The following is a 24,659-nucleotide window of genomic DNA, read 5'->3' as shown; positions in this document are numbered from 1 at the left end:
CGAGAGAGAGAGAGAGAGAGAGAGAGAGAGAGAGAGAGAGAGAGAGAGAGAGAGAGAGATCCTAGACTCAAAAATCTGATCTCAATAACATTACTTTTGCAAATCTTCCAAAAACTGGTCCAAGTATTATTACCTTTCCAAATACTTCAAAAACTGGTCTAAGTATCATTACTTTTCCAAGTATTCCAAAAAACTGGTCTCAGTATCATTACCTTTCCAAATATTCCAAAAATCTAGGCTAAGTATCATTACTTTGCCAAATATTCCACAAAAACTGGTCTAAGTATCTTTACTTTTCCAAAAGCTGATCTCAGTATCATTATTTTTTCAAATATTCCAAAAGTTGGTCTCAGTAGTACCAATACTTTTTCAAATATCCCAAAGTTGTTCTCGGTATCATTGCTTTTTCAAATATCCCCAAAACTGGTCTCAGTAGCATTTCTTTATCAAATAATCTCGGTGATCAAAATTCCCTTGAAAAGGTCATATTTAAAATCTTCCTTTGGACCAGTAATCGCATTCAGATAATGCTTATTCATCCACAGAATATTTGAACAACATCAAAAGAATGTAACATACGTCACAGAACACAATAAAAATACATCAGATGACCAATCTCTCTTCCCAAGATCGGCTTAAGTAAATCCTCAATACCAACGGGAATAGGATTCCAAACTGATTGCCAATGGCATAAGAAAGCAAGAGGATTTGTAAAAAAAAGAGAGACGTTCCAATTATCAATGGCATTGTAGAAAGCAGATTTCTTAACGATAAATCCTAGCCATACTTTTTTGGATATATAAGCTACTTATGTCCGGGGAAACTGTCTCGAAATCTGTTCAAGAAGTATTGTAAAAGGTAAAGGTTTGAGAGAGAACCTCATGTTTTTCTCTCAGAAGACCAGCACAGGTTATGGTCAAGACCTGCTGGATAGGAAAACAACACAAAACCTGCAGGTTATAATCACTACTTACTGAATAGGCAAACTGCAGGTTATAATTGTTACCTACTGCATAGGAAACCTGCAGGTTATAATCGCGACCTACTGCATAGGAAACCTGTAGGTTATAATCGCTACCTACTGCATAGGAAACCTGCAGGTTATAATCGCTACCTACTGCATAGGCAAACTGCAGGTTATAATTGCTACCTACTGCATAGGAAACCTGCAGGTTATAATTGCAACCTACTGCATAGGAAACCTGCAGGTTATAATCGCTACCAACTGCACAGGAAACCTGCAGGTTATAATTGCAACCTACTGAATAGGCAAACTACAGGTTATAATTACTACCTACTGCATAGGAAACCTGCAGGTTATAATTGACTACCTTAACTGCCATAGGAAAACCTTGCAAGGTTATTAAGTTCTACCTACTGCATAGGTAAACCTGCAAAGGTTATTAAATTGCTTACCCTACTTGAATAAGGCAAACCTGCAGGATTATAAATTGCCTAACCTACATGCATCTAAGGAAAACCTGCAAGCGTTATAATCGCAACCTACTGGAATAGGCAAACTACAGGTTATCAATTGCCTACCTAACTGAATAGGAGGCAAACGGCAGGTCTTATAAGTTTGCTACCTTACTGCATAGGAAACCTGCAAGGTTTCATTAATAATGCAACAACCTAACTGAATAGGCAAACAAAATACAGGTTAAGAATTGCTCACCTACTGAATAGGCAAACTGCAGGTTATAATTGCTACCTACTCGCATAGGAAAATCCTTGCAGGTATATAATCGCAACCCTACGAAAGGCCAAACTACAGTTATAATTCTACCCTAAACTGAAAGGCAAACTGCAGGTAATAATTGGCTACCTAAACTGAATAGGCAAACTGCAGGTTATAAATTCACAACTACCTAAATCAGGCAAACCTGCAGTTAATATCGCTGGCTAAACTATTGAATAGAAAATAATGCAGGTTATTAATTGCCACCCTAGCCTTGAATAGCGCCAAACTGCAGTTTAGAATCGAGCAACCTACTGGAATAAGACAAAACTGCAAGCCGGTAATAATTCGACGCAACCTACGAATAGGCAAACTGCCAGTCTATAAATTCACTACCCTACTGAATAGGGCAAACTGCAGTATATAATATGCTGGCTTAATTGAATAGGAAAACTGCAGAGTTAATAATTGCCACCTCACTTGAATTAGGGCAAACGTGACAAGGTTATAATCACAAAAACTATTAAATAGGCAAACTCCACTTATAATCGGCTACTACCTTGAATAGGCAAAAACTGCAAGTTAAATCCACCTACCTATGAGAATAGGCAAACTGAGGTTATAATTGCTAACCTACTGAATAGCAAACTGCAGGTTATAATCACAACCTACTGAATAGGCAACTGCAGGTTATAATTCGCTGCGTTTGAATAGGAAAAACTGCAGGTTATAATTGCCACGTACTGAATAGGCAAACTGCAGGTTATAATCGAGCAACCTACTGAATAGACAAACTGCAGGTTATAATCACTACCTACTGAATAGGCAAACTGCAGGCTATAATTGCCACCACTAACCTGAATAAGGCCAAACTGCAGGTTATAAATCGATAGCAAAACCTACCTGAAATAGGCAAAAACATGCAGACTTAAATCAACCATACCTACTGAATAGGCAAACTGCAGGTTATAATTGCCTGAGTTATTGGAATAGGAAAACTGCAGGTTGATAAGTTGCCACCTACTGAATAAGCAAACTGCAAGGTTCTTAATAACCAAAACCATTATTGAATAGGCAACAAACTCCACGTTATAAATCGCTACCTACTGCATAAGGCAAACTGCAGGTTACAACCACTACCTACTGACTAGGCAAACTCGCAGGTTTATAATCGCAACCTACTGAAATAGGCAAACCCACGGTTAATACTAGCAAAACCCGAATAGGCAAATGCAGGTTATAATCGCCTAAACCTTACTGAATAGGACCAAAACTGCATGGGTTATAATCGCTACTTAATGAATAGGGCAAAACTGCAGGTTATAATCGCTACCTACTGAATCAAAGGCCAAAACTGCAGGTTATCAATCGCTACCTTACTGCAATAGGGCAAACTGCAAGGGTTATAATTCGCTAACTTTAATGGAAATAGGCAAAACTGCAGGTTATAATCGCTACCTACTTGACAATAGGCAAAACTGCAGGTTATAAATCGCACCTACTGCAATAGGCCAAACCCTGCAGGTTATAATTAGACTACTACTGCACCTAGGAAACCGCAGGTTATTAAATTGCTAATACTGCATAGGCAAACCTGAGGTTATAATTGCCTACTTTAATTGCATAGGAAACATGCAGGTTATAATCGCCAACCTACTGCAATAGGCAAACTACAGGTTATAATTGTTACCTTACTGCAATAGGAAACCTGGCAGTTATAAATTGCTAAACCTACTGAATAGCAAACTGCGGTTATAATTGCTACCTACTATGATAGGAAAACCTGCAGGTTATAATCGGCAAACTAAACTGGATAGGCAAACGGTACAGGTTATAATTGCAACCCTACTGAATAGGCAAACTGCAGGTTATAATTGCTACCTACTGCATAAGGAAACCTGCAGGTTATAATTCGCAACCTACTGAATAGGCAAACCTGCACGGGTTATAATGTAACTCGGCATAAGAAAACCTGCAGGTTATAATTGCAAACCTACTGAATAGGGAAACCGGCCATGGTTATTAATTCGACAACCCTAACTGCAATAGGCAAAACCTGCATGGTTATAATTGGCAACCTACTGAATAGGCAAACTGCAGGTTATAATTGCTACCTAAGAATTACTGAATAGGCAAACTGCAGGTTATAATAACAAAACCTACTGAAATATGGCAAAAACTGCAAGGTTTTATAATCGGGCTTTGCTTATTGAATAGGGAAAAACTGCAGGTTCATAATTGCCACCTTACTGAATAGGCAAACTGCAGGTTATAATCGAGGCAACCTACTGAATAGACAAAACTGCAGGTTTAAATCGAGCAACCTAACTGAACTAGGCAAACACTTGAAGGTTATAATCACTGCCTACTGAATAGGCAAACTGCAGGTTATAATTGCTGCTTATTGAATAGGAAAACTGCAGGTTATAATTGCCACCTACTGAATAGGCAAACTGCAGGTTATAATCGCAACCTACTGAATAGGCAAACTGCAGGTTTATTTAATCACTACCTACTGAATAGGCAAACTGCAGGTTTAATCGCAAACCTACTGAATAGGCAAACTGCAGGTTATAATCGCAACCTACTGAATAGGCAAACTGCAGGTTATAATCGCAACCTACTGAATAGGCAAACTGCAGGTTATAATCACTACCTACTGAATAGGCAAACTGCAGGTTATAATCGCAACCTACTGAATAGGCAAACTGCAGGTTATAATCGCTACCTATTGAATAGGCAAACTCCACGTTATAATCGCTACCTACTGAATAGGCAAACTGCAGGTTATAATCACTACCTACTGAATAGGCAACTGCAGGTTATAATCGCAACCTACCTGAAATAGGCCAACTGCAGGTTTATAATCGCAACCTTACTGAATAGGGCAAACGCAGGTTATAATCGCAACCATACTGAATAGGAAAACTGCAGGTTATAAACGCTACCTACTGAATAGGAAAACTGCAGGTTATAATCGCTACCTACTGAATAGGCAAACTGCAGGTTATAATCGCTACCTACTGAATAGGAAAACTGCAGGTTATAATCGCTACCTACTGAATAGGCAAACTGCAGGTTATAATCGCTACCTACTGAATAGGAAACCTGCAGGTTATAATCGCTACCTACTGAATAGGCAAACTGCAGGTTATAATCGCTACCTACTGAATAGGAAAACTGCAGGTTATAATCGCAACCTACTGAATAGGCAAACTGCAGGTTATAATCACAACCTATTGAATAGGCAAACTCCACGTTATAATCGCTACCTACTGAATAGGCAAACTGCAGGTTATAATCGCTACCTACTGAATAGGAAAACTGCAGGTTATAATCGCTACCTACTGAATAGGCAAACTGCAGGTTATAATCGCAACCTACTGAATAGGCAAACTGCAGGTTATAATCGCTACCTACTGAATAGGCAAACTGCAGGTTATAATCGCTACCTACTGAATAGGCAAACTGCAGGTTATAATCGCTACCTACTGAATAGGCAAACTGCAGGTTATAATCGCAACCTACTGAATAGGAAAACTGCAGGTTATAATCGTTACCTACTGAATAGGCAAACTGCAGGTTATAATTGCTACCTACTGAATAGGAAAACTGCAGGTTATAATCGCTACCTAGTGCATATGGAAAACCTGCATGGTTTATATCTCAACCTACTGAATAGGCAAACTGCAGGTTAATAATTGCTACCACTACTGCATAGGCAAACCTGCAGGTTATTAATCTCACCTACTGAATATGGCAAACTGCAGGTTATAATTTGGCTACCTACTGCATATGGAACCTGCAGTAATGGAATCTCAACCTACTGAATAGGCAAAAACTGTCAGGTTATAATTGCTACCATACTGCATCGAAAACAAATGCAGGTTTAATCTCACCTACTAGAATAGGCAAACTGCAAGGGTATAATGGCTCAACCTTATCTAAAGCATAGGAAAACTAAACAAGGTTTATAATCTCAAAACACTACTGTATAAGTGGAAACTGCAGGTTTATATCTGTCCACCTACCTGCATAGGAAACTGCAGGTTATATCTCAACCCTACTTGCAATAGGCCAAACTGCAGGTTATATTGCCTACCTAAACTGCAACCTACCTACTGCCATAGAAAACTAAACTGCAGTTATAATCTCCAACCTTACTGCAGGAGGAAAACTGCAGGTTAATATCTCAAACTGGCTGAATAGGCAAACTGCAGGTTAATTTAAATCTGCTAAAACCTACTGAATAGGAAACCTGCAGGTTATAATCTCAACCTACTGAATAGGCAAACTGCAGGTTATAATTGCTACCTACTGCATAGGAAAACTGCAGGTTATAATCTCAACCTACTGAATAGGAAACTGCAGGTTATAATCTCAACCTACTGAATAGGCACTGCAAAGATAATTGCTACCTACTGCATATGAAAACTGCAGGTTATAATCTCAACCTACTGAATAGGAAAACTGCAGGTTATAATCGCTACCTACTGAATAGGAAAATTGCAGGTTAAATTGCAACCTATTCAAAAGGAAAACTGCAGGTTATAATTGCTACCTACTGAATAGGCAAACTGCAGGTTATAATCTCAACCTACTGAATAGGGAAACCTGCAGGTTATAATCTCAACCTTCGGAATAGGAAAACTGCAGGTTATAATCGCTACCTATTGAATAAGAAAACTGCAGGTTAAATCGCAACCTATTCAAAAGGAAAACTGCAGGTTATAATCACAACCTATTGAATAAGAAAACTGCAGGTTATAACCGAAATCTACCGAATAAGAAAACAACACAAAACTGCTGTCAAGTTAGACTGAAGTTTATAATCACAACCTGCTAAATAGGAAAATGATTTAGCAAAATAACACAAAACCGGTTGTTGAAGTTGGAGGGCAGGTTATAAACACAACCTGCTGAATGAGAAAACAATATAAAACCTGTTGTAAAGTAACATAACTTATAAGTTTACAATTATTCTTAATTCAAAACTTGAAATCAAGTTATATTTACGGGAAAATGACCTAAATTCAACACGACTTACGGAAACCCACCTAAATGTTGCATATTCATAAAATGTAGTTCCGTATTTTTCCCTTTCAAACATATTGGTATTTTACTATATAGAACAGTCTAATCCTACAAATCTATTATAAGTGTTTTTTCCATAAACGAGCATCACTATTTAATGAAATATAAATTTATTCCAAGGAGGGTTATGTCAAATCTGTACTGAAAGATATTTAAAGTTAATAGTTACTGTCTTCCTAGCTTTCTTTATAGTAAACAAAAGGGCACGCGTTATCTTTATAAAATAGTGCCAAGTCGAAAAGAATTGTATTTGTGGATAGAATATCTTTCAAAGTAAAAAAATATATATTTAAATAATTCGTGGTAAAAATTATTAGTGGATTTGCAGTTTTTAGGTTTCGTGGCTAATCAAACCCTGCACAAAGGAAAAATATGAGAGAGAGAGAGAGAGAGAGAGAGAGAGAGAGAGAGAGAGAGAGAGAGAGAGAGAGGAATACCATCCAAAGGATAAGCCTAAAATGGCAAATAAAAAAAACATGAGATGAATACAAAATCTCTTCCACATTCTTAGTACATCTTGTCCTCTCTCTCTCTCTCTCCACTTCCATCGACATAAGATTTGAATAAGGCTGCTGTAGACAGCATAAGGCACTCTATGGGAAATGTTGAATGGGACTCAGATCACAAGAAAAGCCCTTTGTATTTGCCGTGTGTGGGGTGAGAGAGAGAGAGAGAGAGAGAGAGAGAGAGAGAGAGAGAGAGAGAGAGAGAGATTTTCTTACAAAAAATCCCTACAGGAGAACTAAATGACGGAAATATTAGGCAGCAAACCGTAAGTTTTTGAAGAATTTGGTTTTTCAATTACTACACCCAAAGAAATAAAGGTTACCAATTTCTGTCTACCATAAACTAATATATTTACTATTAACTAGGCAAACGGCATTTCCTTATAACCAGAGTGAATAAATATATTTACCCCAATTAGATAAACTCATACAGATATTTATAACTAAACTGTATTTACCTATGACTAGGTAAACTAATATATTTACATATAACCAGGTGAACTATATTTTACATACAACTATGTAAACCAATATATTTAATTATAAATGAACTATAATAACTATAACTATGTAAACTATAATTACCTATAATTATGTAAAATAAGATACTTACCTATAACTAGATTAATTAATATATTTACTTAGTATACCTAAAAACACCAATATATTCACTTAACACTAAAACAGATATAAAAAGAATAAGACGAATTGCGTTTGCCTTTACAAACTGTCCTTCAGGGAAACATTAAAATTCATTTTTCCTCCCATGTTTGTCAGCAAGAGTGAATTGGAATCCTCTAGTGTTTGTGAACCACCTTCGCTGTTTGCGGGATCACCGAAAAGCAGAACCCTTCAATGATGAATGGTATCTTGAGTCTGTATGCAAAACAAGACGATCTCTCAACACACCAAAACACTTAGAAGATGAATTAATCTTCTGCTTGATTATTACCAGAATATTATCATGTAAAAGTTTTAAATTCTTTCACTCAAAATTGATCGTTGAACCAACTTCTCATATAGAGAAAGAGAATTATGAAAACCAAAGGAAAAAATGTATTTCAGCTTCTATTACAAAATTGCATCCCTATATGGCATGAATTATCGATGAAAACATAGTAATCATGACTTCCATTTTCTATAAGACCCCTATTAAGGGGAAAAATAATAGAAAGTATTCTAAGGTTCCATAATAGAGATGCTTCATAATTGAAAAAAAGGCCTAGCACTGACGATTAGTGCAGTGGCAAAGGGCCAAAAAGAGGCTTATAAATTGAGATACTTTGCACTACTTTAGAACATATGGTTTAATTTGTTATTTCGGATCCCAAATATAAGAATATCGAGGTTGTACTCTTGAAATTCACTATTGATAAGGCAAATTGACCATTTGTTTTTGACTACCGTACGAAAAATTGCAAATACAAATTTTTTGTTGTGTTCCTCTTTTTTTTCTCTCTCTCTCCAAATATTAAAGTATATGCATTGTTGAGTAGTTATTGGTTATTGCAGACATATTATAGCATATTTTCACTACTTTTAAGAATCAGAATGATTTTCAATGGATACCGTAATTTTTAAACGAAAACTAATTTAAATCCTTCAATGATCTTGGGAAGATAGTGCTGAAGAGACTCATCAGAATTTTGAACAATAAGGAAATGAATGTTGATGTTGTGACACTTGTGTTTGATAGATGTGACAAAGAGCTCAGCATATGATCATCTGAGAGAGATCGTCGTGGAACCACCGATTCTGGCATCACCATTCTCATTCATGAAAAAGAGTTGTACCCGGTTACCGATGCTTTTTAAAATCAGTTTCAAATAAAGCTGGTCTGGCTTCATTTATATCTGATTATATTTGCACACATGGTATTGAGATGCTGCCTACTGGAAAATCAATAATATTGGCTGGAGGATTAAAAAATGGAGAGGTGGTAAAAGTCCTGAATGATGGTAATGTGTCTGCTATTTATGAATTAAAATCCTCTCACGAAGAGGCAGACACACGGCTTTTGTTGCATACAGTGAACCTCTCAAGTCAGCATTCAAGGATCATTATGAGATGTGATCACACAGATGTGTCGGTGCTACTTATGTATTATGTATATACTACTGGGGTCTAGATATGCTTTCTCTCGAAGTTTAGATGCATTGTGGACATTCAGGACTAGATATTACAAGGGAACGCTACATTCCAGTTCATGAGATAGCCATTCATCTTGGCTCAGATATATGTAAAATTCTACCTGCAGCCCATGCTCTTTCTGGATGTGACAGCACCTCTGCAATCTACAAATTAGGAAAGCGTACAGCCTACTCTGTTCTCATGAAAAAAGATAAAGCATTACAATGATTGAGCCATCTAAAAGATCTGGATTTGTTTCTAAGAGCTTCAATGAATCTTGTTTTGTTAATGTATGGTAAGAAATCCAAAAGTTAAACATCATTAAATGAATTGAGATATCATCTTGCAGTTGCCACAGAGAAACCTGCATCGCAGCTGCCACCATCAGAAGATGCCTTTGAGCAAAATGCTCTTCGTGCCAGGTATCAGACTATAAGTGTCAGAGTCACTTGGCTAGGCCGGAAATACCTCACCCTATTGGAAATGGATGGAATGTAGATAATATCAATGGACTTCAACCTATTCTGTATACAAGTGAATCTGCTCTAGTAGAATTGAGAGAACTTGCCCATTTGTACTGCACAGGCAAATGTTGCAAAGGACATGAGTGTCAGTGCACGCAAGCTGGTCTAGAGTGTATAGAGGTCTATTCCTGTTTATCTCAGCAGTGTGATAATCCATTCAATAAGAAAGAACAAAATGTTGAGGGTATTGGAACTGAAAGAGATTTTGATGATGATTAGGATTTGATATGAACTAAGGTTAGAATTTTTAGACCTGTCTCATTATTTTTCTGAAATTATATTTCTACTGATAAACTTAGTTAATACTTTATTTATTGGTAAGTATTAAATATACGAATAGTTTATTTTGTTTGAGAAAAAAAAGAACACAATCTGAAATTACTTTACCTTTTTGCAAATTCACTATTTTATTGATGTAACTTGTACGCCTGCTTACCTCTGTTAGTCATTTAGAGTTGACTATTAAGTTGATACTTGTAGTTCTAATCACATCTGGTAGTCATTTAGGGTTAGCTTTTACCTTGGGAAATAGAATTTTGACAATAATTATGACGGGAATTGAGGTCACTATTTTATACGTTTCGTATTCCTTGTTTAAGTTAATTTTCTGCAGATTTATTTAAGAAAGAGCTAGAAATACTTTATTTATTAGTGTATTTGTATCTTGTTAAGTAATTGTTTTATATGATAAAATGATCAATTAACCTGAAAAAACATTTCTCTGATGCAAGGTCACTTTTATATTGATGGTGTCACTTGCATTTCTCCTATTCTGTGCCTGTCACTAAATAACAATTATTAACTACAGTAATGAGAATTTTTCATCAATCTCACTCCATGTTGAACGACATTTTTGCATTTTAACCTTGGGACAACAAGACTTTCTTTGTGATATCTGATTTGTTCATTTTGTTCTGCAAGTTAACTCTTTTTTTTATTAACTATGTAACTTATATGTCTATATAGGCTACCTGTGCTAGTTAAGTTCATTATCTCAATTTTAGTTTCTGTGTATATCATTAATTTTTTACTTATCAGTAGATTGTAAAGAAAGCTTAGTAATAAGCATGTATATATATATATATATTTACAAAATGTTAGTGTCACAAGAAGTGCAACATTCGGCAAGTCAAAATATTTAGTTTATAGGCATTGTAGGTAAAAAAACAGATCTATTAATGATTGTAATAACTCCAAACATAATAATAGGTAAATAAGGTATTAAGTAAATCTCATTTTTGTTTAAAGTTAGATGCTAATCAAAGAAAAACCCGACTCGTTTTCGTCCGATTTCCTTATTTTTGCACATATGAAATGTAAGGGGTTAAACACCAAGTAAAAAGTGAATTTCCAGAGAACCCACAACCTCATTTTCCTATCAGGTGACTTCATAAGGAACCAAATAAAACCAATTTCATCTTGTTCTAAAGTTGAGCAAAGTATCATGAGAATTTGGCCCTTTGACCACTGCACTAGATGAAGAGGAAAACCTCAAAGCAGCTGCACGATGAAACAATTATTAGCAGAGGGTGGAAAGTAAGATGGACGAACGAGAATATAAACAGTAAAAGGAATGAAAAGGGGATGCAAATATGAGCCGAAGGGACGCTGCAAAGAACCTCAAGTAAATATCTAAAGTGCACTGTGCGAGGTTTACTGAAGAAAAGGGGTTCTATTTTAATGGTTCAGACGAATTTCGTGAGTCAACGTCGTAATATCGCTCCGGAATCGATATCGTTCACTTTCAAGATTTTCGGGTGAGCCAAACCTCCATTAGAGGATCTCCTTCTTCCTTTGAAGCGGAGCTGATGCGTGGTATCTCCGATAGGGATGTTGCTCCACTGATACGTCAGAGGCTTTTATCAACTCAGGGAGCAAAACATGTCGTCCCGTGTCAACACGATACGGCACTAAAGCTCCTGAGAGAGAGAGAGAGAGAATAAAACACAATCTTGCAAATGACTGTCATCTAATAACATTACTGAAGAAATAGCCCTAATGAAAACTTGAGAGAGAGAGAGAGAGAGAGAGATCATCTTCAAACATATAGTACAACGTTTCACTCCTTTGTTGTTGTTGTTTTTATTAAGCTGGCCTTATGCCAGCACGGGCTCGTGCTCGTAAACACTCCTTTTCCGCATTCATTAACTACTGTGATAAAACGAAATACGATTATTGGTCAAAATGGCAGTCAAGGTTAGTGTGTGTGTGTATGTATATATATATATATATATATATATATATATATATATATATATATATATATATATGTGTGTGTGTGTGTGTGTGTGTGTGTATGTATGTATGTATGTGTGTATGTATATATTTATATATATAATATATTATATATATATATATATATATATATATATATATATATATATATAGTGTGTATGTATATATACATGTATGTATATTACTATGTATGTGTATAGATAGATATATATATATATATATATATAAATATGTATATGTATATACATATATATACATATATATATATATATATATATATATATATATATACATACATACATACATATAATATTATATATATATATAGATAGTACTACATAACATACATACATACATACAACATATATATATATATAATATATAATTATATTATATTATATATTATATATATATATATATATAAACACTGTTATACGATCACAAGTAACACGTGAAGATTGTATATCAAGAGCCAGCAGGAAGAATGAAAAGCAGCAGTACCTAGCGCTTTCGTGTATTCTTGATACACCTTATCAGGGTACAATATATAAAAGAATGAAAAACAGCTTCGAAATATCAAAGGTAAACATAAAAACAAAAAAAGTAAAATACAGAACAATCAAACAGCCTCTTATGGGAAAAATTTCTGGATTTTCAGTAAAAATTAATGTGGATTTTGTAAACCGTCTCAGAAGCTGAAACATTAATTACGAATTTAAAATGATTAGCTTTGATGTAGTTTCCATTTTTACTAAAGTTCCAGTTGACCTGATAACATATTTAGCTGATGAGTTGGATAACTACGAATTTTCTCTGCAAACTGACACCATTTTAGAGTTACTAAAACTGTTTTAAGGAATGTAAATTTACTTTCAATGGTAAATTCTATGAGCAGAGGTTTGGTATGGCTATGGGGAACCCTTTGTCGCCCCTTTTAAGCAACATTTACATGGAGTTTTTTTGAAAAGAAACTTCTATCAAATATTTTACCGGCGAATGTTCTTTGGTTTAGGTATGTCGATGACATATTTTGTGTATGGCCTTTGTGTGAGAATGTGAACCGATTTTTAATTAGATTAAATGCTCTCGTTCCCTCTATAAAGTTCACACTTGAGGTAGGAAAAAAGATTCAATTTTGCCATTTTTAGATGTAAGTGTGCATAGACAGGGTAACAGATTTAAATTTTTGGTTTTTAGGAAACCTACAAATGTATGTTCTCACATTCACTTTTACTCCAATCACCATTTGAAACTTAAACTCTGTATTTTCTTACATGCTTTTAAGAGCTTTAAGAATTTGTTGTCCTGAATTTTTAGAGGACGAGATTGTTACGATTTATGATATTGCTTTTAAACTGAAATATCCGGCATTTTTAGTTGATGTTGCTTTAAGAAAGGCTAAGAAAACATTTTATGCAGTGGACCATGTACAGGCTTTTGGCCCTTGTAATTTGCTTGTTTTACCTTTTGACAACAGGTTTCTTTCTTTGCCAAAAATGTTTAAAGTTTTTAGTGTTAATGTTGTTTTTAGTAACACTCAGTCTGTAAGGACAATTTTAATAAGGAACTCTCCACATTTACAAACGGGTTGCATTTACGAAATTCCATGCAGAGATTGTGATAAGAAATATATTGGTCAAAGTGGCAAACTACTGGCATCAAGATTAAATCAACATAAATATTGTGTACGTGTAGGAAATACATCGAGTGCCCTCTTTTTACATATGAATAATTTTAATCACACAATTAATTGGAAAAATTCAAATGAAATTTTATTTTGTAAAGATATTATTAAGAGAAACATTATAGAATCTAGTATCATAAAATATAAGTCAAGCAGTGTTTTTAATATTAGCAACGGACAATATAAACTAGATAACTGGCTTACGAAATGTATTGTTGACAACTTCGTAACTATGTAATTGAATGCTTGGCAGTTCCATTTCCGTTTGTAGTTGTCTTTTAAGTGTAATTCTAGGCTGTGGACCATTTGCTTCTTGACTAGGCTGTTTGATTGTTCTGTATCTTACTTTTTTTGTTTTTATGTTTACCTTTGATATTTCGAAGCTGTTTTTCATTCTTTTATATTGTACCCTGATGAGGTGTATCAAGAATACACGAAAGCGCTAGGTATGTATGTATGTATGTATGTATGTATGTGTATGTGTATACATACTACATATATACATTGTATGTATGTATTGTATGTATTATGTATGTATTAATATTATAAATATATATATATATATATATATATATATATATATATATATATATTATGCGTGAAATGTTTATCACCCACAGAGAAAAAGGTATTTAAAATCGGATCATTTATCCTACCACCAAGACATTCGTCAGGAAAATCCTTAGGTAGGGGACAAAGGTTAAGACGAAGCCTTCCATCTAGTGTACAGAGACAATTCCTGATAATAATTTAATCTTAGTAGGCTAACTAAATGCGTCAACAAAAGAATAACACTTTCACAATAGACTGTCAATCAATTTTTCTTCGCTGGCATTACACATTTGTGAAGACGATGTCATTTAGTGCACGGAACCAATTTATGCAAATAATGTATTCTCTATAAAAGATTAAGTAAATGTTTCAACAAATTAATCCGCAAACACGCAAACTGTCAATCAATTCTTCTTCATTTACATTGAAAATTTTTAACGTTAACGCGGAATACTAAAACCCATTATTTTACGGCAATCCGATATCCCCGTCAAGAGAACTTACAATATCAAAGTCAACGATAAAAATTACCTTTCAAAATAATTCAATAAAAAGCTAAAGGTGACATGATAAACAATCAGGCCTCAGAGAGAATGGCCTCGTGGAGGCACGGCAAACATTATCAATAATGTTAATGGAAACCAGGGAGTGACACTTTCCAGGCCGAGGTGTGTCATCTATCTTACTTAATGGTGTGCTCTGTGGCAGTGTGTGTGTGTGTGTGTGTGTGTGTGTGAGAGATATGTCACGATTGCTTTGATAGATAAATCTCTCTCTCTCTCTCTCTCTCTCTCTCTCTCGTGAAAACCAACACTATCGATAAAGATGTATCCAAAAGGCCTACTCGAAACTATGGTTAAAGGGGAATATATATATATATATATATATATATATATATATATATATATATATATATATATATATATATATGTAGTATATATATATATGTATGTATGTATATATATATATATATGTATATATATATATATATATATATATATATATATATATATATATATATGTATGTATGTATATAAAGGTTTTTTGCCATGAAGGAAAAAATGAAAAACCGAGATAGCAGAGTACTTTCGGTCCTGTTCGGACCCTTTACTGAAGGCCTTCAGTAAAGGGTCCGAACAGGACCGAAAGTACTCGGCTATCTCGCTTTTTCATTTTTTCCTTCGTGGCAAAAAACCTTTATTTATACATAGCATCACGTTTTATATACTTCGTGATCAAGTTATTCATATTTATTATATATATATATATATAGTATATATATATATATATTTATATATATACATACATACATATATATATATGATATATAATGATATATATGACAAACTATTTTCTACCGTTTCTCAAGATTCTGACAAAAGCTTTGGGAGGATGATTAGCCATTACATATACCGTAAACCATAAACTTACACATTATTATTATTATTATTACTTTATTATTATTATTATTATTATTATTTTTTTTTTTTTTTTTTTTTGCTCTATCAGTCCTCCAATTCGACTGGGTGGTATTTATAGTGTGGGGTTCCGGGTTGCATCCTGCCTCCTTAGGAGTCCATCACTTTTCTTACTATGTGTGCCGTTTCTAGGATCACACTCTTCTGCATGAGCCCTGGAGCTACTTCAGCCTCTAGTTTTTCTAGATTCCTTTTCAGGGATCTTGGGAATCGTGCCTAGTGCTCCTATGATTATGGGTACGATTTCCATGGCATATCCATATCCTCTTATTTCTATTTTCAGATCTTGATACTCATCCATTTTTTCCCTCTCTTCTCTTCAACTCTGGTGTCCAATGGTATTGCGACATCAAATGAGTGATACTTTCTTCTTGACTTTGTCAATCAACGTCACGTCTGGTCTGTGCACGTATCACCCTATCCGTTCTGATACCATAGTCCCCAGAGGATCTTTGCCTGATCGTTTTCTCTCACTCCCTCAGGTTGGTGCTCGTACCACATATTACTGCAAGGTAGCTGATGTTTCTTGCACAGGCTCCAGTGGAGGGCTTTTGCCACTGAATCATGCCTCTTTTTGTACTGGTTCTGTGCAAGTACCGGGCATTCGCTTGCTATGTGGTTTATGGTTTCATTTTTCGTATTGCACTTCCTACATATGGGAGAGATGTTATTCCGTCTATCGTTCTTTGAACATATCTGGTTCTTAGGGCTTGATCTTGTGCCGCTGTTATCATTCCTTCAGTTTCCTTCTTTAGCTCTCCCCTCTGTAGCCATTGCCATGTGTCATCGCTGGCTAGTTCTTTAGTCGGTCTCATGTATTGTCCGTGCATTGGTTGTTATGCAAGTCCTCTGTTCTGTTTGTCATTCTCCTGTCTCTGTATATATATTTCTGGGTCTTCGTCTACTTTTATTAGTCCTTCTTCCATGCACTCTTTAGCCACTCGTCTTCACTGGTTTTCAGATATTGCCCCAGTGCTCTGTTCTCGATGTTGACGCAGTCCTCTATACTTAGTAGTGTCCTCTCCCTCCTTCCTTTCGTGTTATGTATAGTCTGTCCGTATTTGCTCTTTGGGTGTAGTGCTTTGTGTATTGTCATATGTTTCCTGGTTTTCTGATCTATGCTGCGGAGTTCTGCCTTCGTCCATTCCACTATTCCGGCGCTGTATCTGATTACTGGCACTGCCCATGTGTTTTATGGCTTTATCATATTTCGGCGTTGAGTTTTTGACTTGAGTATCGCCTTGAGTCTCTGCATATATTCTTTCCTGATCGTGTCCTTCAATCTCTTTGTGTTTTTTTTATATCCCCTCCTTCCATTATTCCCAGGTATTTGTATCCTGTCTCATCTATGTGTTTGATGTTGCTCCCATCTGGTAGCTTTATCCCTTCAGTTCAGTTATTATTATTATTATTATTATTATTATTATTATTATTATTATTATTATTATTATTCAGTTATTATTCAGGAGACGAACCCTATTCACATGGAACGAACCCACTTGAAATTCAAGCTTCCAAAGAATATTATGGCGTTCATTAGACAGAAGTAACAGAAGGTAACAGGAAATACAGAAGAGAGAGCTCAGCTTCTTCTTCCCAGTTGGTTGCCATTGTTATATGGGGTCGCATTTCGGATGAGCCGTTGCCATCTATTTCTATCCTGCGCTTCTGCCTCATCAATATCCTTCTCATGTAAGTCTCCTCTCACACAGTCCTTCCATCTCTTTCTTGGTCTTCTTCTTTCTTGAACCTTCATCCCCATAGTATGTCTCCAAGCGTGGTCCTCATCTCTCCTCAACAGGTGTCCATACCACCTCATCCTCCCCTCCTGCACTTTCTTTGATACCTCCACCACCTTATGTAATAATTTCTGATCATATCCTCTCTTGCCACCCCAGACATCCACCTAAGCATTCTCATTTCTGTCACATCTATCTTCTCCTCTGTTTTTCTCATGCTTGCTGTTTCCGTACCATACAGCATTGCTGTTCTTACCACCGTCTTGTGAAGTTTTCCTTTTAACCTCAGCGGTACTCTTTTGTCACAAAGAACTCCAGAGGCCGTTCTCCAGTTGTTCCAGCCTGCCTGTACCAGATATTAGAAAAATAAAAAAACTTTAACTAATAAAAAAATATAAACAGATAAAAATGTCAGCAGAATATACTTGAAATACATACATACATACATACATGCACCCATATAATAACAATAGCATAGATCATTCGAGCACATCATTTATTTCTTGCATTCAATTTTTCCTCACCCTGTCAGTTGTCCCATACATATATTTCTATAAAAAAAAAATTGGATTGCAAATATGTAAATTTTGTCCGACAGCCTTCTGAAGGGGATTTGCATCTGTCAGTTAATCCAAATCAGGATTCTTAATCCGGTTACGAGTCTGTCATCAAATTTACCCGTCTTGATTGACAGCTAATGGAGTGGAATGAAGAGACAAGAATACTGTTGTGTTTGTTAACGCGGAAATGCTGTTAAAGTATTTAGTTTTTCATGTATGTATAAACATATATGTATGTATATATTATATATTATATGTATCTATAGATATCATATATATGTATATCAAATACATTGCAATGTGGTTAACTAAATTAAAAATTTAAAAAACGGTTTAGAGAGAGAGAGAGAGAGAGAGAGAGAGAGAGAGAGAGAGAGAGAGAGATTTTGCATTTCATAAATATAAATAAATGAAAGTGTGTGTATACACACACACACACACACACACACACATATATATATATATATATATATATATATATATATATATATATATATATATATTATATATATACACGCACACACACGAGTGTAATGTAAATATGAACAGTATAATATTTCGTACAAAAAATCCCACTGATATAATTAAATACAACTGAAATGGAAACTAATCACCAATCCCAGGAGACAATAAAAAATTTAAATATTACTTTTGTTTCTGAACACGAAAGAAACTATACCTAAAAATTGGACTGCCATTTACGTATTTAATTGCAATAACCAAAACGTCTTCTTAAGTTCTCGAATTCTTCACATTTTTAGGACACTCTTGTCACTAAAAAGGCTTACATCCAAATGGAAGAACATGAAGTCATTCTGACGTCCGTAGCAGGCTTCGAACCTGCATCTGAGTTATTAGAACGACGTCGCGTTACTGACCTGACCACGGGGAAAAGTCCAGGTTAATTGCTAGAACTCAAAACAACGGAAAACCCCGTGTGAGGATTTCAAGGGAAGCAAAAATAAATCACGAAGTCCGATGTCTAATTTCCCCAGGGCGCTGAGCGTGTAATGAGTAACCTTTCCTCGAGGTTCCTAGATAATAACCTTTTTTCACGCAGATCAACTCCGTATTCGGACACAATTACGAAAGCAGATAACATTAAGCCCATCAAAATGAGTTCGCCCAGTCGCCGGGTGCTGCCGTCAATGCACCTCACAAGGCGCACTGTAGACATTGCTTAAGGCTCTGTGCGGCGTCTCTTCGGCCGCTGGCTGCAACCCCTTTCATTCCTTTTATCGTACCTCCGTTCATATTCTCCTTCTTCTGTCTTACTTTTCACAGTGCAGCTGCTTTGAAGTTTTCCTCCTGTTACACCTTTCAAACCTTTTTTTATTCTCAGTCTCCTTCTCAGCGCTGAATGACCTCGTAGATCCCACCGCTTGGCCTTTGACCTAAATTTTATATTTCAATTCTAGTCCCATACATTCTTATATTTCAATACCATGTAAATATTACATATCAATAAAATACTCTTATTACCTTAAATATTCCATCTGGACGCGGTCTGAAGATACCGTTCACTTATATTTTTCAGCTATTATCTTTCGCGTGTGCTTGAGCAGTCGAGAGAGAGAGAGAGAGAGAGAGAGAGAGAGAGAGAGAGAGAGATAGGAGGGCGGGGAACATGATTAAAATGCAAAGCAAGACGAACATTCTTTTGTATTTTACACGCACATCGTTTCCCGAGAAGAGGAACGCATGATAAAAAAATGAAAAGGGCAGGAAGGAGAGAGAGAGAGAGAGAGGGGGGGGGGGGGGGGGGAGAGAGAGAGAGAGAGAGAGAGAGAGAATTGCCATCAAAAGGCACAGCATAAACAACTTATTTTGCAGTTCACACAAAGAAAGTTTCCAGAGAGAATTGTAACATAGATAAGAAGAAGAAGAAGAAGAAGAAGAAGAAGAGAGAGAGAGAGAGAGAGAGAGAGAGAGAGAGAGAATTACGATCAAAATGTGTGAAGCAGAAACATCTTTCCACCGCACGACCAAAGAAAAAAAAAGAAAAAAAAAAAAAAAGACCTTATGAGACGGTTACTTTTTCAAAGAGGATCTCGAAGTGGCTTTCTCAACTACGTGCGGTATCATATTCATCGTCTCCTTGTGTTTACACTTTGTTATCTTGTTTCTATAACCAAAAGACAGAAGATGCGTTCGAAATTTAATGAGTATTTGTGCGGTGCATGACGATTACACAAAAACTGCGATAAAAAATTAAGAAAAGGACCACCCAAATACTGTGGGTACTATAGTAGATTCACATCAGCCGTGCATTTGATGTCTAGGCCAGTCCCTTACGACGCTCCTGATTGGCTGTTGATAAGCCAATGACAGGGCTGGAAACTCTCTCGAGAGAGTTCACATAGGTAGGATGTATGTTCCATCTACCCCTGAGGTATACATCTTTCAGGAGAGGTGGAACTATAGAGGGTATATACCTAGAGTTGCGATCTCTATACCAGTACTACATAATTCGGTGGTCTTCCACCAGGGCGGCACTGCAAAGCCTTGCGGCCATTTATAGAGGTCTGGTACCCTGCAAATTGAACAGGTGATTAATGTTTAATGAGTAAGTGTTTAGAGAATTTTTAGGGTTTAGTAAGTGTTTAGTGAATGTTTATGAGTGGTAAGAGTTTAGTGAATGTTTATGAGTGGTAAGAGTTTAGTGAATGTAGTATAGTTTAGGGTTTAGTGAATGTTTTGTAAATGTATGGTGTGAAAGTATTCAATGAATGTTTACTCAGAGTTTAGGGTTTAGTGAATGTTATTACTGTGTAAGTATTCAGTGAATGTTTGGTGAGTCTTAAAGGTTTTAGTGAATGTTTTGTGATTGTTAGTGTGTAAGTATGGAGTGATGTCTTGTGAATGTTGGTCTTTAGTGAATGTTTAGTGTGTAAACATTCAGTGAATGTTTACTCAGTGTTTATGGTTTAGTGAATGTTATTCAATGTTTGTGTAAGTATTCAGTGAATGTTTAGGGAGTTTTTAGAGTTTTGGTGAATGTTTTGTTAATGTTAGTGAATGTTTAGTGTGTAAATATTCAATGAATGTTTAGTGAGTGGTTAGTGAATGTCTTGTGAATGTTGGTGTTTAGTGAAGTTTTAGTGTGTAAGAATTCAGTGAGTGTGTAGGGTTTAGTGTGTGTGTTGGTGTGTGTGTTTAGTGAGTGTTTGGGGTTTAGTGAAGGTAGTGCATGGTAGTGTTTAGTGTGTAAGTATTCAATAAATGTTTATTGTGTAAGTATTTGGTGAATGTTTAGTGAGCATTTAGCGAATGTTTGGTGATTGCTTAGGGGTTAGTGAATGTTAGTGTTTAGTAAATGTTTAGTGTGTAAGTATTCAGTGAATGTTTAGTATGCATATTCACTGAATGTTTAGTGAGTGTTTAGGTTTAGTTAATATCTTGTGAATGTTTGTGTGTAGTGAGTGTTTAGGTTTAGTTAATGTTTCATGAATGTTTGTGTGTAGTGAGTGTTTAGTGAATGTCTTGTGAACGTTAGTGTTTAGTGAATGTTTAGTGTGCAAGTGTTTATTGAGCGTTTAGTGGACGTTAGTTAGTGTTTAGTAAATATTTAGTATGTAAGTGTTTATAGTGTTTAATGAGTGGATGGTCATTCACTGTTTAGTGTTTAATGAGTTTTCAGGGGGTTTAATGAGGAATCAGTTTAGTGAGTATTTAATGTTTAATGAGTGTTTGGGGTTTAGTGGGTGTTTAGTGTGTAGTGAGGGCTTAGTCAATGTTTAGTGTATAAATGAGTACTTAGTAAATGTTTAGTGTATAGTGAATGCTAAGTGATTGTTTAGGGTTTAATGTTTAGGATTAATGAGTGTTTATTGAATGTTTACCGAGTGTTTGAGGTATAGTGAGTAATTAGTGAGCTTAGTGTTTTATGAGTGTTTAGTGTATAGTGAGTGCCTAGTGAGTGTTGGGTATTCAATGAGTGTTTAGTGTTATTTAGTGTGGGTGTATGTTAAGTATGTGTGTTTAGTGGGTGTAAGTGCATTGTGAATGTCAGTGTTTAGTGATTGTACATTACTGTTTAATTAGTGCTCAGTGACTGTATGCACAGAAAGTCGTGCAATTTACAGGAACCAAGTGCTTAGGCCAACCTGTTTTTGTAAAGTAATTTTTCTCTGTGAAATTGGGTCCGGTAATAATAATAATAATAGTAATAATAATAATAACTAATAATATCAGCAACACTAATAATGATAACGATAGTATAAATAATATTAACAGTAATAATAGTAATAAAATAATAATAGTAAAAAAGATAAAAACGATAATAGCAAAAATAATAATAATAATAGTGATAAAGTATAGTACTATGAGCTGGACCGAGACCTTTCAATATGGCCGCCCGAAGTCTCACACTCGGCAGGGAGCTCGCCACTCCAGTGATTGACGCTCTATGGGTGGAAAATAGATCCTACCCATGTGAACTCTCGAGAGGGACTGAGAGTTTCCAGCCCTGTGGTTGGTTTATCAACAGCCAATCAGGAGCGTCGTAAGGGACTGGCCTAGACATCAAATGCACGGTTGATGTGAATCTACTATAGCTTCTCAATAGGACATTGTCTGGGTCTTTTACCTTCAAAGTAATAAATGAAAGGTTACAGGAATTAAATCCAATAGAAACTTGGTTCTTGTATAATGTAAAACATTATTAGTGTTAGAAGGTAAATATGACATTAACATTTGGAGAGAAGAGAGAGAGAAAAATATATATATATATATATATATATATATATATATATATATATATATATATATATATATATATATATATATATGCATGTATTAAGCTACAAATAGCCTTTATATAAGAATCCAATTCGCTCTACCTCGGAATTATATTTTCATATGTGTTTCACCGAAGGGATAAATTTTTAGATGACCAATCATTTTCGCCCTCTCGTGGATTCGAACCAGCGTACATGTGAGAAATCAGGACTTCAATGACGTTTTGTTGGCCGAGTCGGTAAATAGGTCACTGAAGTCCTGATTTCTTCCTCTGCGCGCTGGTTTGAATCCACGAGAGGGCGAAATTATTATCAACTAAAAAAATTCCTCTTCGGATAACATGTTTTGAAAATATATTAATTCAAAGGTAGAGCAAATTGGATATTAAAGTACATTCGTTGCTTAACGAATGTATATGAATCACGGTGATGTGATAAAAATTCTTATATATATATATATATATATATATATATATATATATATATATATATATATATATATATATATATATATATATATATTGTTTACGTATATAGGGCCTTGAGAGAAGCTAGATACGTAAACGGAAATAATTTAGGGATTTCAAGAGGGAATTGCTTGAACTTACCGTAAACTGATTATTATTGATTTCTTTCTTTAGAGGGAAGGTCGCCAGAAAAACTCAGCTCGTTATTCTTTAAAAACTATTTATTTACAAAAAGGCCCGTGCTGGCCTGGAGAAAAGTTAAATGATATTGGCCCCCACGTTGGGGCTTAATAGTCTCATTCAAATTCAAGCTGAATTTTCATTCACTTTTGGGTGGAAAATGCACACTTGCGGCAGAGAGACGGCACGTGACTCATGGAATCTGGAAAAGAATCCCAGATTAAACAGATAAAAGGAAAAATGACTTCTTGCTTTGATTAAGGCTAATTAATTCTCTACCATTGGGAAGGTAAAACTCGAATGGTTCACTGACGGTATGCACCGAAAACTTGGTCTTTAACAAGTCACAAAGGGGAGCACGTGGCCCGATGAGGACAAAGGGCTTCTGATGTAGAAGGGGTAAAAATGCGAATTGAAAATGAATTTAGCAAGAGTCGTATGGTAGTAAAAGGTGCTGGGTTGAAGTTTACACTTTCAGACGTACCTTTATGCAATATTCAGTGTATCCTTGTAGAAGAATGCGGTCCGACCTCTGTTTTCAGGTCCTGGGGTTCGTGTCACCAGTTGCGTCGTGGGTAGGCCTAATTTTGGGAGGCTGGCAATTTGACCTCTGTCCGAGATCACGTCTCGCAGCCGACTGAGATCGATACTGCTTGTTTTCGAATCACGGGGGCTTCCAAAAACCGCCTCGAGCATTGCCTGAAAGGTGGTAAACACAACGCCAGCAAATTGGGAAGGAAAATAGGTCTTATTGTAGAAGTCCCTAAAATCCATCTCGAAGCCTGGAGCTACTCTGTGACTTGCCTCTCTTACCCTAAGCTTCCGTCAGACCGGAAATATCATTCCTACGACATACCCACTCTCCAACAACAGTCGCTTCAGAAGGCATGGCTGCTACTTTTATAATTAAATATAAACTAAAACTCTGCTGGAAGGCGAGGCGTCCTATAGACGTAGCAGCTCCCCCTGTTTAAGAAGGCATTCACTCCCTTTCGGGCGTGAAGGTCTTGGCTTAAATAAGTTGATCGCCTCGACAACCAGTTTCTCCTACTCTAACTTGAAGTTTTTTGAGCAGCGATACGGCTGACTACAA

The sequence above is a fragment of the Macrobrachium nipponense genome, chromosome 7, assembly GCF_015104395.2.
Source record: "Macrobrachium nipponense isolate FS-2020 chromosome 7, ASM1510439v2, whole genome shotgun sequence".
Classification (NCBI taxonomy): domain Eukaryota; kingdom Metazoa; phylum Arthropoda; class Malacostraca; order Decapoda; family Palaemonidae; genus Macrobrachium; species Macrobrachium nipponense.
The sequence above is the reverse complement of the archived record's forward strand: the minus strand, read 5'-3'. Positions refer to the sequence as shown.